A 16,580-nucleotide genomic window follows, 5' to 3' on the forward strand; every position below is an offset into this window, starting at 1 on the left:
ATAGACAAGATAATGTAAAATACATATTCAAAGTTTTTTTCAAATCGGACATTCTTAACCCATAAAATGTGGAGTACAAAAGTCAAATTTTGCTATATTTGCGAATTCTCAGTGCGCCGTATCTAAATATATTTTTTTTGCCATATTTACCAAAAATCACTGGAATTTACCTTATAAGGTCCGATATTTAAAATAGAGTGAAAAAAAGGAAAATTAACCCTTTAAGGAACTTGGGAACAATTTAACATTTGAATAAAGCTCTATATAATTAGAGAAATAGCTGAAATATTACAAAAACTTATATATTAAGTATAAAAAATTATACTTTAACCCCTTTTGACTATGGAGTAAACTTGAGGTGTACATTTTTAAAAGAAAAATGTTTTTAAAACTGATAATTTATGTAGTCCATTTTTCGGTCGATTTTCAACATAATATGTCTAAAAATATAAACTTTATATGTTCAATACCTAATATAAAATATATTGTTTTATTTCTATTATTCCTCTAATTATATAGAGCATTATTTTAAACATAAGAATATATACTAAAAATTCCAGTCATCTTTATTAAATATGACCGACAAATAAATAATATTTCGATATGATACACTGAAAATTCACAAATATTGCAAAAGTTGTCTTTTAAACTACACAGATTAGGGGTAAGAAAGTCCGATTTGATTAAAACTTATTATATATATTTTTTATTTATATATTTTATATATATATTTTTTATTATCTATAATACTCTGAAAATACTTTATTTAAAATGTAAAACAGTAAAGAATTAATACGTATTCTCTAAAATGTTACAAAAAACGATTTTCCCGAAATCCGCCGAGTTCAAATCGCAAGTACAGCTAAACTGTAAGAAGTATTGATGTAATTTTATCATTTTATTCCCTTATTCCTTATTCCCCATTGAGATCTCCTACAAATTTTAAAATTTGTTTAACAAAACAACTGAAATTGGAGATTTGAAACGGCCATTGAAAAAATAAAACTTTTTTGATCATAGCTAAGAATAAGTTGGGGTTATCGTATAAGAACAAAAACTAATATTCGAGTAATTATAGATATATGTATTTTAAGTAAGAAAATGTTTATCCTAAAAATTTAAATTTTTTTGTCATATTTCGAATTCATGTGCTGTGAGACACGCTAATGGCCTGGGGAATTTGCAATAACTTTACAATTTTTCAAGTAATATTTGTATTTTATATCTTTCCGAAATAAAGTCTAAAGTTTATTATTAAATGGCAAATTTTGAAAAAAAAAAAAAAAAAAACTGAAAAAATCGATTTTCCCCTTGTAAATGCACTTGGAAACTTCAGAGTCGTTGCGGCATCTGTTAACGTTATCCTGTCAGCCCTATAGAACAATTCTAGAGGGGGGACGGGCAAAATTCGCAACTTCGTTTTTTTGGAGCACTCTAAGGTACATATTATTTGAACCTCGTCGAACAAAAATAATAAGTTATTATCCCCAAGAGTAATTAGTTTCCACCTGATTCCATTATTACTTTCTAACTTACTAGGTAATGAAAGTTTTTGCTGGGTAATTTCTGCACAATTTCAGCAAATTTGGTCGATGATATCAGTGGTAAAGAAATCTTACCAATTTTCTATTAATCTCTGTTTAAACCCATCATTTTTAATGTGTTTTAAACGTAAATATCGCATAATGAGTTTTATAATTTATTTCAAAAAACAAGTAAGAAATTATAGTCGGGCGAGACCGACCATATAATACCCTACACCTGTTACAAAATTAAAATGTGATTTAGTTTTCATAATAAGGCATTTAAGTTGAATTGTACCTTACCTCAGATATACTTAAGCCATTTATTGTTGAATAAAATTGTGGACATTTAAGTTTAAATTTTTAAGGGGGCTTTGTATAGGGGCTATTGTTAAATGAGACCCTATAGCTATATATTTTTGGGGGTCATCAAGGCTAGTATAGAACTTGGTTTTGCAGTTTTTTGTCGAGGTACGAGTATATTAAACATAATTATGAACTTAAGAGCATTATTCGGCGGGTTCAGTTGTATGGGGGCTAGGTGAAATAATGGACCGATGTTAACAATTTTTAAAAGGCTTATTCTTAGGTACCATATAAGATCATGTGCCAAATTTCATGAATTATCTTCAAAATTGCGTCCTGTAGTTTGATTAAAAGGTTTACAAGCCCTATTCGGTGGTTCAGTTGTATGGGGGCTAGGTGAAATAATGGACTGATGTTAACCATTTTCAATAGGCTTCCCTGTGACAACAGAAGATCATGTGCCAAATTTCATTGAATTATCTCAAAAATTGCGACCTGTATGTGAATCGACACAGAAAATGATTCTAAGCCGATTGGTATACTTTAAGGTGGGTATAGGACCAATATTATTGTGCGTTACAAACATCAGCACAAACCCAATATACCCTCCCCACTAAAGTGGTGTAGGGTATAAAAAAATAAAAATCATTGCCTGATTTTCATTTGGGCCTAATGGTTTAATAATTATTTCTGTTTTTTATTATTGATTTTTATTTGAAAAAGTTCTCAATAAGTTTTACGAAAAATATGTATGAAAAATACAAATAAAAAGCAATTTGTATTTTCTGAGAAATGAAATACAATTCAAATAAAATGTTTAAATTAAATTTTTTAAATAAAATTAATTAGAATTACTGTCTGTTTTTATGCATGTATGAATCTTATTTTAATTTTGAAATGATTCAAAAAACAAGAAGGTTTTATTCAATCAGGGATATATTTTATGTAAACACTTACAAAACAAGTTAGAGTGCTATATTCGGCTGTGCCGAATCTTAAATACACTCCACCAGCAAGCTTTTTTAATTAAAACCCATTTTTAGATAACTTGGCAAAATTGTTGTTTCTGTATTGATATATGCATATCAATCTAATTATACCTTACACCACTTTAGTGGGGAGTGTAACGGTTATTTTCGTCGGCTATGTCCCTGAGTCATAGGCGTTCGATCGTACTGGCAAAAGGCTAATTCTCGTCGGATGGGGGAGTGAGTCTTGCCTAATTTTCCCAGAGACGTTGTGTTACAAAAAAATCTACGTGCTATAACTATTTCTTTACTTAACCGGAATCTAAAAAAAAGGTTGATAACTCGAAAGGAATGAGGCGAGGTGTGTTGCCTCCTTAGCCCTCTCCTACCTATGTTTCTATATCCAATCAATATAATTCAGAAACCCCTAATACTAGAGTTTGAAATTAAGGCAACTAAATTAATTTATTTAACACATTTTATTCAACATAGTATTCTCTCATAATAGATATAGAGATGAATGAAATTATAAATTCAACTTATATTTTAGTCTTACATAACTAAACAATTATATGTGTATAATCTTATTTTTATACCCTTCACCTTCGTGAGAAGGTATATATATCATATCATTCCGTTTGTAATTTCTATAATATAATTTTCCGACCCTATAAAGTATATATATTCTGGATCCTTATAGATAGCGGAGTCGATTTAGCAATGTCCGTCTGTCCGTCTGTCTGTGTGTATGTTGAAATCAGTTTTCAGAAGACCCCAGATATCTGCGAGATCCGAATTTTCAATAATTCTATCGGAAATACGGTCGAATAGAACGCTATTTAAAATCAGCCCAATCGGCCCATAAATAACGAAGATATGAGTAAAAATCCGAGACCACCTCTAAAAATTTCATCAAAAATTTACTTTTTTCGTGCATGCTTATACAAAACAATAAACAAACAAAAACAAAACACAGTATCAAACGGTAATTTTTTTTTTTTGTTATTTGTTATTGTAATTCTTGTTTATAAACACAAAGCAAAGAATGAACATCACGTTACGTTGTTATTGGCTAGAAACATGAAATTAAATATGTAGAGCCTGGATTAGGCGAGAACACATTAAAGGGCACTTTTTGGTACTTTTTCGTTCTACAAAAGGTACTTTTTGAATTTTCTATAATATTGAACCTAGAAACATGAAATTTAGCATGTAGGACCTTGAGTAAGTAAGAGCCTATAAAAAGGGATTTTTTGGTACTTTTTCGTTATACAAAGGGTACTCTTTGAATTTTCTATAATATTGAACATAGAAACATGGTATTAAATATGTAGAGCCCGGATTAGGCCAGAGCACAAAAAAGGGGACTTTTTGGTACTTTTTCGTTCTACAAAAGGTACTTTTTGAATTTTCTATAATATTGAAACATAATATTGAAACATGAAATTAAGTATGTAGAGCCCGGATTAGGTCAGAACACATAAAAGTGGACTTTTTGGTACTTTTTCGTTCTCCAAAGGGTACTTACTTTTTGAATTTTCTATAATATTGAACCTAGAAACATGAAATTAAGTATGTTGAGCCCGAATTAGGTCAGAACAAATAAAAGGGGACTTTTTGGTACTTTTTCGTTCTACAAAAGGTACTTTTTGAATTTTCTATAATATTGAACCTAGAAACATGAAATTTAGCATGTAGGACCTTGACTAAGTAAAAACCTATAAAAAGGGATTTTTTGGTACTTTTTCGTTCTACAAAAGGTACTTTTTGAATTTTCTATAATATTGAACCTAGAAACATGAAATTAAGAATGTAGAGCCCGAATTAGGCCAGAACACATAAAAGTGGACTTTTTGGTACTTTTTCGTTCTCCAAAGGGTACTTTTTGAATTTTCTATAATATTGTACCTAGAAACATGAAATTTAGCATGTAGGGCCTTGACTAGGTAAGAACCTATTAAAGGGGACTTTTTGGTACTTTTTCGTTCTCCAAAGGGTACCTACTTTTTGAATTTTCTATAATATTGAACCTAGAAACATGAAATTAAGTATGTTGAGCCCGAATTAGGTCAGAACAAATAAAAGGGGACTTTTTGGTACTTTTTCGTTCTACAAAAGGTACTTTTTGAATTTTCTATAATATTGAACCTAGAAACATGAAATTTAGCATGTAGGGCCTTGACTAGGTAAGAACCTATAAAAGGGGACTTTTTGGTACTTTTTCGTTTTACAAAAGGTACTTTTTGAAATTTCTATAATATTGAACCTAGAAATATTAAATTAAGCATGAAGAGCACGGATTAAGTTAGAACGTATGAAATGGGATACATTTGGTATTTTTTGATTTTTTTGTAATAAAATTCGTACTGACTGTTTTTTAACACATCATGGTGAAGGGTATATAAGATTCGGCACAGCCGAATATAGTACTCTTACTTGTTTTATTTAGTCTTTTAATTCTATTCTCTCTACACAGAAAAAACTAAAAATATGTTTCAATTATCAAAATAATTGTATCAAGCAAGTTTTGCACCTATCACCAAAATAATGATATCAATTATCAAATTTGTAAAAAAATACTTTTTTTTCCAAATAACGAATTAATCAGAACAATTAATATCAATAATTGAGACAAAATTTAAAATTGATTAATTAATTAATTGTATAAATTAAATATTTAATAAAATCTAATTTTTATTATTTTTTTAATCAAATGAATTAGTTTGTTTGGTAGAAAATGTATTAAAAACCAATTAAGTTGATGATTAAAACAATCAAATTATTAACTGATTACTCACAATGTTAAAGGAATGCTTGATCTTTAACAATACGTTGAGCATTTACAAAAAATATCACTTTATTATCAAATTTGAACATATAAAGTGTTTTATAAATTGTCAGGAAACTTGAATATTATATACCTAAAATCGTATGACTATTTAAGAATTATAAACATTGTTAGCATAAGAAATCAAAATAAAATATTAAAAAAAAAACTAAAATGGAAGAGTTGGCTAGAAAATTTTTTTCAATCAATTAAAAAACTAATTGAATCAATTAAAAATTTAATCAAATTTGTAAACTTAGGTTTTAAACAACGAGATAATTAAGACAAATAAAAAATTGCTTAAATTAAAACTAAAGAAAGAGAAAAACATGTTAATTGAAAATAAACTACTGATAATTTTTTCTGTGTATAGAATTACAAAAAATTGTATTAATTAAAGTTTCTTTTGGGTTCAAAATTCTCTCTTAATACTTAATAGAAACGTAGAATTGGTTTAATTCAAAATTTAATAGTGAAGTGATAGTTAAGGAGTTAGCGGGTTGATACAAAAAAATTTACTTAGTTAATTGATCATAAATTATATTATTGTTTTCTACTTACATGGGCTTACTTCTTCCATGACGATCCGGCAGGCCTGTCGTTCGGTGGTAGCTTAGTAGGCTCAATACGGAGTGCTGAACAATAACTATTAAATAATATTATCATAAAATATTCGCTTCTCCAAAAAAATTAATTTCAAAGTGAATAAGTTAAGAACCAATTTTATGTTTCTATAGGTGTCAGAGGTTGAACAAAGTTCCTAATAACGGTAATTTATAAGTAATTGGTAGACTATTTGCCAGTTCAGCGGAACGTCCCAAGGATCTAATATGATATCAACAGTTTTAGCAGACACAATATATTATTATCCAAGGATTAGCACGTCAACAATTCATCAATATATTGGCTCTAATTAAGGCTTGACTTCCTACTTTCATCGTTGACTTCAATTAAATCAATCCCCCTATCTCTCTTTAGTTCAACCTATAAAATAAGCTTTAGCCTTCATACAAAAATTTTCCGTTACCTATTGTTTACGAACTAAATCGCTAAAATTATATCTTAGTAAAGTCTTAGTGATCTCTTAGTTGCTTCCTACTTATATTTAAAAATTTACTCAATTAATACCTTACAGTTTTTAATGCACTGCTTAAATAATCTCAACGTGTTATAATGGTAATGTTGGGTATAATCTCTCAGTTTAATGAGTATTACCCAACAAACAAATCCAAGGGGAATAGAAAAAATCTAAGAAGAATAAAACATAGGCTTTTACCATTACAAACAAGTTCTTTTAACAGCATATAAAGCATGAAAAGAACTGGAAGAGGTAAAAGAACTAACAAAACAATTATGGTCTTGAAATTCAATTATCGTCGCAGATCCTTACCAAGTCCCTTGCCATTTAAATCAGATCATGCAAAATAACAGTTTTAAGAAATTTAGGAGCTAATTTTGAGTTGAAGTGTGAAATCTTACTACTTTGTGCGAAGTTACGCCTATAGATAACATCACCAGGTTTAAAATCAATAGTAGCGGATCGTAGATCATATCGTTTCTTATTCACTTCAAAAGCCTTTCTTAAATTTGTGTGCACTTCATCTCTAACAATATTCAGTACGTCAAGCCTATCTAAAACTGTTTCACCTTCTGTTAAAGTGTTAAGACGCTTCAAGATCTCGTATGAGCTTGCGTGGGTTACCATCTGTTGACCAAATAACAAAAAATATGGGGAATAACCGGTGGATCTATGATGTGAGTTTCGTAAAGCTGTGGCAATCAAAGGCAAATTTTTATCCCAACAACGTTGGTCCTTATGCAAATAAGATCTTATGGCTTCAATAAGGGATCTATTCACTCTTTCAGATGAATTAGATTGAGGGGAATAATTGGCAGTAATTACGTGTTTAATACCGTATTTTGTCAACACTGAACCAAACAACGTACTCCTGAATTGAACTCCATTATCAGAGACTAATTCCTCTGGTACACCAAATATCGGAAATACATCATTTTCTAAATAATCACAAATGTGGTTGCTCGAGAATTTTCGCAATGTCTTAAACAAGGGATACTTGGTATAATGATCCAAGACCACCAATATACCTATATTACCCTGTTTTGACCTTGAAACGGACGTTTTTGAAACGGACGGACAGACTTTATTTGATTACCCATTTTGGGTCGTAATATTACATTCGGAGCTTTACATTGCTTGCAGACTTCACAATCGGAAATGAAATTACGGACTTTTCTAAAGTAATCGCGATTCCTCTATGTGACGAATTAGGTGGACTATGTGCTTGGTCTATAACACCTTTAGTGTTATTCATACTCAGTTCCCTCAGTATGAATATCGTCACGAATAAATTCATTCCGCTTATAGATATAGCCATCAATCACAGTTACGTCGGGTAATTTATGCATATTTCTTTCTATTACCTCTCGAAATTTTACGTAGCTTGAAGACTGAAAATGTGGCGAATTAATATCTATAATGGGTGTTACATCCAGACTTTCTATTTCCTCAAATCCAAACCTAGATAGACTATCTGGGACAGTATTTAACGAACCTTTCCCATGATGAATAACGAAGTCAAATGCCTGCAGCTTCAATGACCAGCGAGCAAAACGGCCATTGAGGTCGCTGTGCCGCATGAGCCATTGAAAACTGGCATGGTCTGTTATTACTTTATCCGTTTAGACCTTCTATATATTCCCTAAACTTTTTTATACTAAGAATCGCAGCCAAACATTCTAATTCTGTTATAGAGTAATTTCTTTGCGCTCGATTTAGTTTGTGGGAAAAATACGCAATCGGCCTTTCTACGCCTTCATTATCTTTCTGTGCTAACACCCCACCCACTCCGTATGTTGAAGCGTCGCACTGGATAACGAACGGTCTCTCAAAGTCAGTTTGAAGAACTGGAGCGCTGGTCAATTTATTCTATAATATTTCAAAAGATTTATCTGCTTCGCTTGTCCACACAAATTTCTTATTTTTAGAAGTCAAATCGGTCAAAGGAGAACTAATATGAGCAAACCCTTCCACAAATCTCCGGTACCAACCGGCAAGTCCCAAGAATCTACGTAATTCTCTAACGCTTCGTGGAGGCTTCATATTTCGAATGGCGGAGACCTTTTCAGGGTCAGGTTTTATAACGCCATTGCCAATTAAAAATCCCAAATATCTTACCTCACTCATACAAAATCTACACTTATCTATATTAACTGTAAGTCCTGCTTTTCTCAAGATGTTTGCTACTTTAACTAATAATTCAATATGAACGTCAAACGATTCAGATACTAGGAGCAAGTCATCAAGATAGATGAAAACTTGGCATTGCAATTCACTCGGAATAATAGCATCCATTAACCTACTCATTGTCATTGGCGCGTTAATTAGACCAAAAGGCATAACTTTAAACCTATATAGGGGCCTATTGGGAATGGTAAATGCAGTTAAATCGCGTGAAGCCTCGTCCAAGTCCACTTGCCAAAAAGCGTGTTTAAGGTCCAAAGAAGTTATATATTCAGCACGTGGTAAACGACTTAAAATTCCATTTATTTTTGGCAAAGGGTAGGCATCACGGACGGTGAAACTATTTACCTTCCGAGAGTCGAGACACAATCTTATCTTTCCCTCCTTTTCTATTATCGCTACCGGGCTGGACCAAGGACAGTTCAGAGAAGCGGGTTCTATAACGCCTAGGGATAGCATTCGATCCACCTCCAAATGAAGCTTCTTCTCTACTGCCGGAGAAACAGAAAAATATCGCTGCTTCACCGGATTAGTGTTAGGCTCTAACTCTATGATATGTTTAATGACCTTTGTTCGACCTAAACCCTGCTTACTATATGAAGGAAACATTTCAATTGTCCTCTTTAATCTGTGTTCCTGTTCACCATTTAACTTGTGCATATGTTTGTCATTGACAATGGTATTTTCTTTGGGAGTAAAACAACTTAAAATTTTCTCCATAAGTCCGAATTTGGAAATAAATATGCCCAAATATAAGGTCTGCTTTAGCATAGGAATAATATAGATTTTTAATTCCTTCTCGTGTCCATTATATGAAATATTAGTAACTACATAACCCTCTATACTATATTTATTACCGCACGCAGTTTGTACTTATTCATTCAAACGTTTGATATGTTTACTAAGTTATTACGAATTCCTAGAACTTTTCTCCAAAACCTGCGATATCTAAGAGTGGGACGTTTAATCCTATATTGACTTTTAGATTCATTTCCTACAAATAAACTTTCACAAAATATTTTAGCTTTAACCTGCTTATAATTAATTAGTCGTTGATGATAAGGCATAAATTTCAACATATTATATCCTACTTTAAATTTCCTTTTATTAACATCATTAACAGCAGTTAACTTGCAATGAAATGTCTTTAGAAGTTATTTTCTTTATGCCGAGCGGTTCGTGGTGTTGTCGATCCCGCTCGATAAGGAGTTTCCCGAAGGATTACATTTTTGACATTTTGGTTTAAAAACACCTGGTTGTCCACATCCATAACAAAAAATTGATCTTTCAGCAACACAATCGACATATCTATGACCCTCACTACGGCAGTTCCAACATAGTGGGGGATTTACTACATTCTTACTACGATTTAATTCCGCTACGTCTACAATATTTTCAGAGTTATCTTCCTGTAATCTAAATTCTAATTAATTTATATGACGTCGTGTAGGTCTATTTCCAACTCAATCACGCAAAGGGTATTTTAGCTTGTCAAAACTGAGAATAGAATTATAGAAATCGTCAAATTTTTCTGTCTCTCTCTGTTTCCTATCCCTTATTAATTCTCTCACGTCCATGTCTGATAAATTATCACTGAAATGATTACGTAAGGCCTCACATAGGTTATCCCATTCTAATCTACAGTGGATCTATATATCCAAAACCAATCTGAACCCTTTCCAGAGAATAATATATGCACTGCTTAAATCTTAAATCTCAACGTGTTATAATGGTAATGTTGGGTATAATCTCTCAGTTTAATGAGTATTACCCAACAAACAAATCCAAGGGGAATAGAAAAAATCTAAGAAGAATAAAACATAGGATTTTACCATTACAGGAGGGTATATTGGGTTTGTGCTGATGTTTGTAACGCACAATAATATTGGTCTTATACCCACCTTAAAGTATACCAATCGGCTTAGAATCATTTTCTGAGTCGATTTAGCTATGTCCGTCCGTCTGTCCGTCCATGTAAACCTTGTAATCAAACTACAGGTCGCAATTTTGAAGATAATTCAATGAAATTTTGTACATGATCTTCTATTGTCCCATTGACGAAGCCTATTGAAAATGGTTAACATCGGTCCATTATTTTACCTAGCCCCCAACCCGTCTGTCCGTCCGTCTATGTAAACCTTGAATCAAACTACAGGTCGCAATTTTAAAGATAATTCTATGAAATTTGACACATGATCTTCTATTGTCCCAGGGACGAAATCTTGATGACCCTAATGAATTTTATAATTATAGGGTCTCATTTGACCATAGCACCTATACAAAGCCCCCTTCAAAATTTGACTTAAATGTCCACAATTTTATTCAACAATAAATGGCTTAAGTATATCTGGACAATGTACAATTCAACTACAATGCTTTATTATGAAAACAAAATCACATTTTATTTTTGTAACAGGTGTAGGGTATTATATGGTCGGCCTCGCCCGACTATAATTTCTTACTTGTTTTTTCTTAATCGGTTAATTGATAGAAATTGTTCGGTTTATTCGTTATTTGAAATTTAGCAATTTTAATTTATTCGAACGATTAATAGTCAAAAATTGATCGATTAATCGATCGACGATGTACAATTCAACTACAATGCTTTAAGCTGAATTGTACCTTGCCTCAGATATACTTAAGCCATTTATTGTTGAATAAAATTGTGGTGTTTAAGACAAATTTTGAAGGGGGCTATGATCAAGTGAGACCCTATAATTATAAAATTCATGAGATTCATCAAGGCTAGTATAGATCTTGGTTGTGCAGCTTTTTGTCGAGATAATAGTATCTTAAACATAATTATGAACTTAAAAGCCCGATCTTAACCATTTTCAATATTGTCCCTGGGACAATAGAAGATCATGTACCAAAATTCATTGAATTGTCTTCAAAATTGAGACCTGTAGTTTGATTACAAAGTTTATATGGACGGACGGACATAGCTAAATCGACTCAGAAAATGATTCTAAACCGATTGGTGTACTTCAAGGTGGGTATATGAGCAATATTATTGTGCGTTACAAACAAAGAATATAAAGAAATTGGGGCTTGTCAGTTGGTACGTAAAGGAGTTGTCATTCGGTACCTAACTCTAAGTATGTATTGGTAGAATTTTTGTATTAGTATTGGAGCTCCAACCACTTTCACCACACTTTCCAAACAAACATACTTGCATAAAATCGTACATAAAAATTTTAGGAAAAATAAATAACATTAAAATATCTACATTCGCAGATTTTTTTAATTTATTTTGCTCACATCTGATCAGTAAACATTTAATAAATATATTTTTCGGACTTTAAATCTCCTTTTTTGCAAAAAAATAAGTTTATTTAAAATAATTTTTTCATTTTCAATACCAAAATATACAACTTTGTTTTATCAATTTTAATTTCAACACACAAAAATTAATTGTCAAAAAAATTAAAAAAATGTTTTTTTAGTTTGTGAAAAATAAAAATATTTCGGATTGTTAAATACGATAAAATTGTGTAAAAAATTAAAAAATAGTTATGTGTTTGTGAAAAAACGTCTTTCAAGTCCTATTATCCCGGTATTTTCGCGAAAAAGTTTTGAAGTATTGTGAGAGAATTGAATTCTCACAAGTGTGTTGAATTTACACAGAAAATATATTTGATGATTTAAATAACAATACTTCAGAAACATTTTAAGAATTTGTTTTGATTTACCTACCCAGTAAAAATTGGAGCTTACATGCAAGCAGGTTTGTAAGGGAACGAAGCTATTTTCTCCCTTACAAACCTGCTTCGATAAGGCATGATTTTTATATAGCGAATTTCCACTTGGAAGCATTCCCACTAGTAAGCTTAAATATTATTTAAATATTTCACTTACAATCTGCTTCTCTGTAAGGGATAGTAGTAAGCTTTTAATGTTTTTCAGCTTACATTATGAAATTACTCCTATCATTGGTATTCCCTTATTTCCTGCTTCTCAGTAAGGCTTAATAGTAAGCGAATACAGATGCAGTTACTTCCCTTTTTAGCTTCCTAAAGTATAAAATTTTTTTACTGGGTACTACTAGAATGTCTTAATAAAGAAACACTTCAGATTCTTGAAAAGCAATCTTGGAAATCGCCTTTACTTCTACAACCAGATTTGAGGGATATTGTTCGGTTTTTTAAGAATTTCTAATAAGTTCTTCAGCAATTGTTATACTCCAATTCAATGATCAAATATGGACGGATCGTGAAAAAATTGTATAGTGTCATTTATGTATATAAGAGCAATATTTGTGCTAAATGTATAGATATCAATATTTGGTAATGAATTATGTGCGTTTAAATGCTTTTCGGTTGGGGACCTTGTATAGGATCTATGACCAATTATGGACCGAATTATGCAGAAATATTACTCTGGAAAAAATCCAGAGTAATATTTCTGCATATAAGAGCAATACTTGTACCAAATTTTGATATGAATATCTTAATTTAGTAATGAGTTATTTGCGTTTAAGTGATTTTCTGGAGGGGACCTTGTACGGGAGCTATGACCAATTACGGACCGATCGGAAAAATTTTCACAGTAACATTCTGTATATAAGAGCAATACTTGCACCAAATTTTATATGGATATTTTAATTTAGAAATGAGTTATGTGCGTTTAAGTGATTTTTGGGAGGGGACCTTGTATGGGAGCTATGACCAAATATGGACCCATTGTGAAAAAAATTTTAAAATAAAATGTATACAAAGGTAATATGTGTGCCAAATTTTGAATGAATATCATTATTTTATAATGAGTTATGACGTTTAAATGATTTTCTGAAGGGGACCTTATATATGAGCTATGACCAATTATGGACCGATCCGGAAATTTTTTTCTTTTAACGAATTCTACTGACATAAAACATTAATTTGTAAAATTTTGTGAAAATATCGACATTCAAACGGAAGTTATTAACAAAAAACTAATTTTCCGGGAATATGTACATTTGTATGGGAGGTATATGACATTGTGGACAGTGCACAGTTTTTGTGAAAATTACATTAAAATATGTGAAAAAAGCATATTTTTTTCGGAATTTTTTCAAATTTTGATTCATAACTTCTTCCGATGTGAAGCGATTTTGTTCATTTTCAATACCAAACTGAGTAGGACAATAATAGATATTTTGCGTGAATTTGGTTAATTTCTGTTGCTTCGTGTTAGCGTGAGAATGTTTTTATACTTTGTTGGGTCTCAGATGAATATTTCTGGGTGTTAAACACGGAATGATCACCACTGATAGTGGTGGAGGGTATAATATACATAGATTTGAACTCAAAGAAGTGGAGAAGTATAACTTTGTTTTTTATACGAAGAAAAATAATGTAAAAAAACACATAATTTTTTTATTAATCCAGTTTCCTTTTATTCGATTAACCGAGTAATTTTGAATTATCCGATTAATAACCGGCTAACATAAAACCTCAGATAATTATTTGTCAAATAAACCGAATAAGTTAAAACCCCGAATAATTGAATACCCTAGTATGTACACAAAACATATTTGTGTCGATTTTTTTTGAACTCAATGAAATATGTGCTTTTAAGTGATTTTCGGAAGTGGGCCTTATATGGGAGCTATGACCAATTATGGGCCTATTCGGAAAAAATTTTAGTAGAGTGATTCATATTTAGACAAAATATATTTATGTCGAATTTTATCAATATAGCTTTATTTGACAATAATATATGTGCTTTTAAGTGATTTTCGGAAGTAGGCCTATATGGGAGCTATGACCAATAATTGACCGATCCGTAAAACATTTTGTAGAATGATAAGTATGTATCCTGGTAGTGATTTTCGGAAGGGGACTTTATATGGGAGCTATGACCAATTATGGCCTTATCCGGAAAAATTTTCGTAGAGTCATTCATATTTAGACTAAACATATTTGTGTCGAATTTTATCAATATAGCTTTATTTGACAATGAAATATGTGCTTTTACATGATTTTCGGAAGTGGGCCTTATATGGGAGCTATGACCAATAATGTACCGATCCGTAAAAAATTTGGTAGAATGATTTGTATGTATACAAAACATATTTGTGTCGAATTTTATCCCGATAGCTTTATAATTCAATGAAATATGTGCGTTTCGGTTATTTTCGGAAGTGGACCTTATATGGGAGCTATGACCAATTGTGGACCGACTGAGATCTACGTTGATATTATGATTTATATTATATTATATATATTTGCATGTACAAAATTTTGTGTGGATACCGATATATTTGAGGGAGTTATTAATGATAAACTGCAAACTTATACAGTGAATCAACTAAGTTTTTTGCCTACCTTTTTTTAAGAGAATTTTGTTTTTTGTTCATAAATAAAATTCAAAAAAACAGGTAAAAAGTAAATTTATGTTTTCCAATTGAAAATAGAGATTGTGTAGAATGGGAAAACCAAGAAAAAATATTAAAATAAAAATTTTGGTGCATTTGTTGTTGCATTTTATTATTTTTCATCAGAATTTGCATGTCAATAAAGTAATTTTCATATTGAAATTTCCAGTTAATTTCGTTGGGTTTTTCAAATTATTTTTTAATTGCTTTTTGGAATTTATTGTTTTATTGTTAAAAGGACACGTGTTAAGTATTTTTCAATTGTAATTTTCAAAAATCATATGCTTATTGTATGAAACTGTGTAGTTATTTGCGTTAAAAATGTTTAAAGGGAAATAATGAGGCAATTCCAATATAAAAAATTAGTTTAGATTTTTAGAACAAGTATAAATAAATGAAATTCAATTATGAGATGTTTAATCAATCATTAAAAAATATAAAATATAGAAATTGATGAAATGACACAAAGAATTATTGAAAAAAACGCACTGAGTTGTCTTTCAAAATCTTTAACTGCCAAAGGCCATCATTTATCTTCTCCAAAGTCCATATACGAACTTAAAAGAACACTTTGTTTAAATTTAGACCTCTAAACAGACCTTAGGTTGCTTGGAAACAATATAAAGTGAACTATCGTGTGGTACGGGAAAAATACTTAATTTAGATATTTACAAATAGAGGCGGTTCTCATCACCTAAGATCCACAAAAGCAATATTTTTCAGTTAATACATACACTTATGTATATATAGTTAGAACCCAAATCAAGAATAACTATCCAAATCCAACTACGCCTACGGTACTTTATTCATAAAATAATGCATTCAAAATATGAGGTAGAATATCAAGATTCTAGCATGTAATAGTTCTATAGTGGTATACGGTGATGTCCCCATACTTAGAGTGGCTAGGATGGTACTTAGTATTAACTTTATTGAATAAGAATCAATAGTATACAATTCTAAATGAAATTCACACAGTACTCCCCAAATAGATGGGGTTTCCGTAATGTAGTTTTTGTTTATCAATACAAAATGACTAAAAACCCAGATTATTTTTGTTATAATCTATAGATTTATACCCCACTAAAATTTTTTTCTAGGTCCAAATCCACTGATTTCCTAATATATCATGTATCCAATTCAAAATTACTTATTATTTTCAGTTAAGAAATGTCCAAACTTAGTCGTTCCACTACTAAAATATCTAAAAAATGTTATTCTAATACATAGGAGTAATAAAAATATTAAATTTTATAAAATAATGCAGCAATATTAAAAAATGAACAAAACACCTAACAAAGCAAAATACTTTATTGACCTTAAAAATTAACAATAC

Source organism: Lucilia sericata, unplaced genomic scaffold, assembly GCF_015586225.1.
Source record: "Lucilia sericata isolate MDLA Ls3-8-SP2 unplaced genomic scaffold, ASM1558622v1 Contig000229F_arrow, whole genome shotgun sequence".
Classification (NCBI taxonomy): domain Eukaryota; kingdom Metazoa; phylum Arthropoda; class Insecta; order Diptera; family Calliphoridae; genus Lucilia; species Lucilia sericata.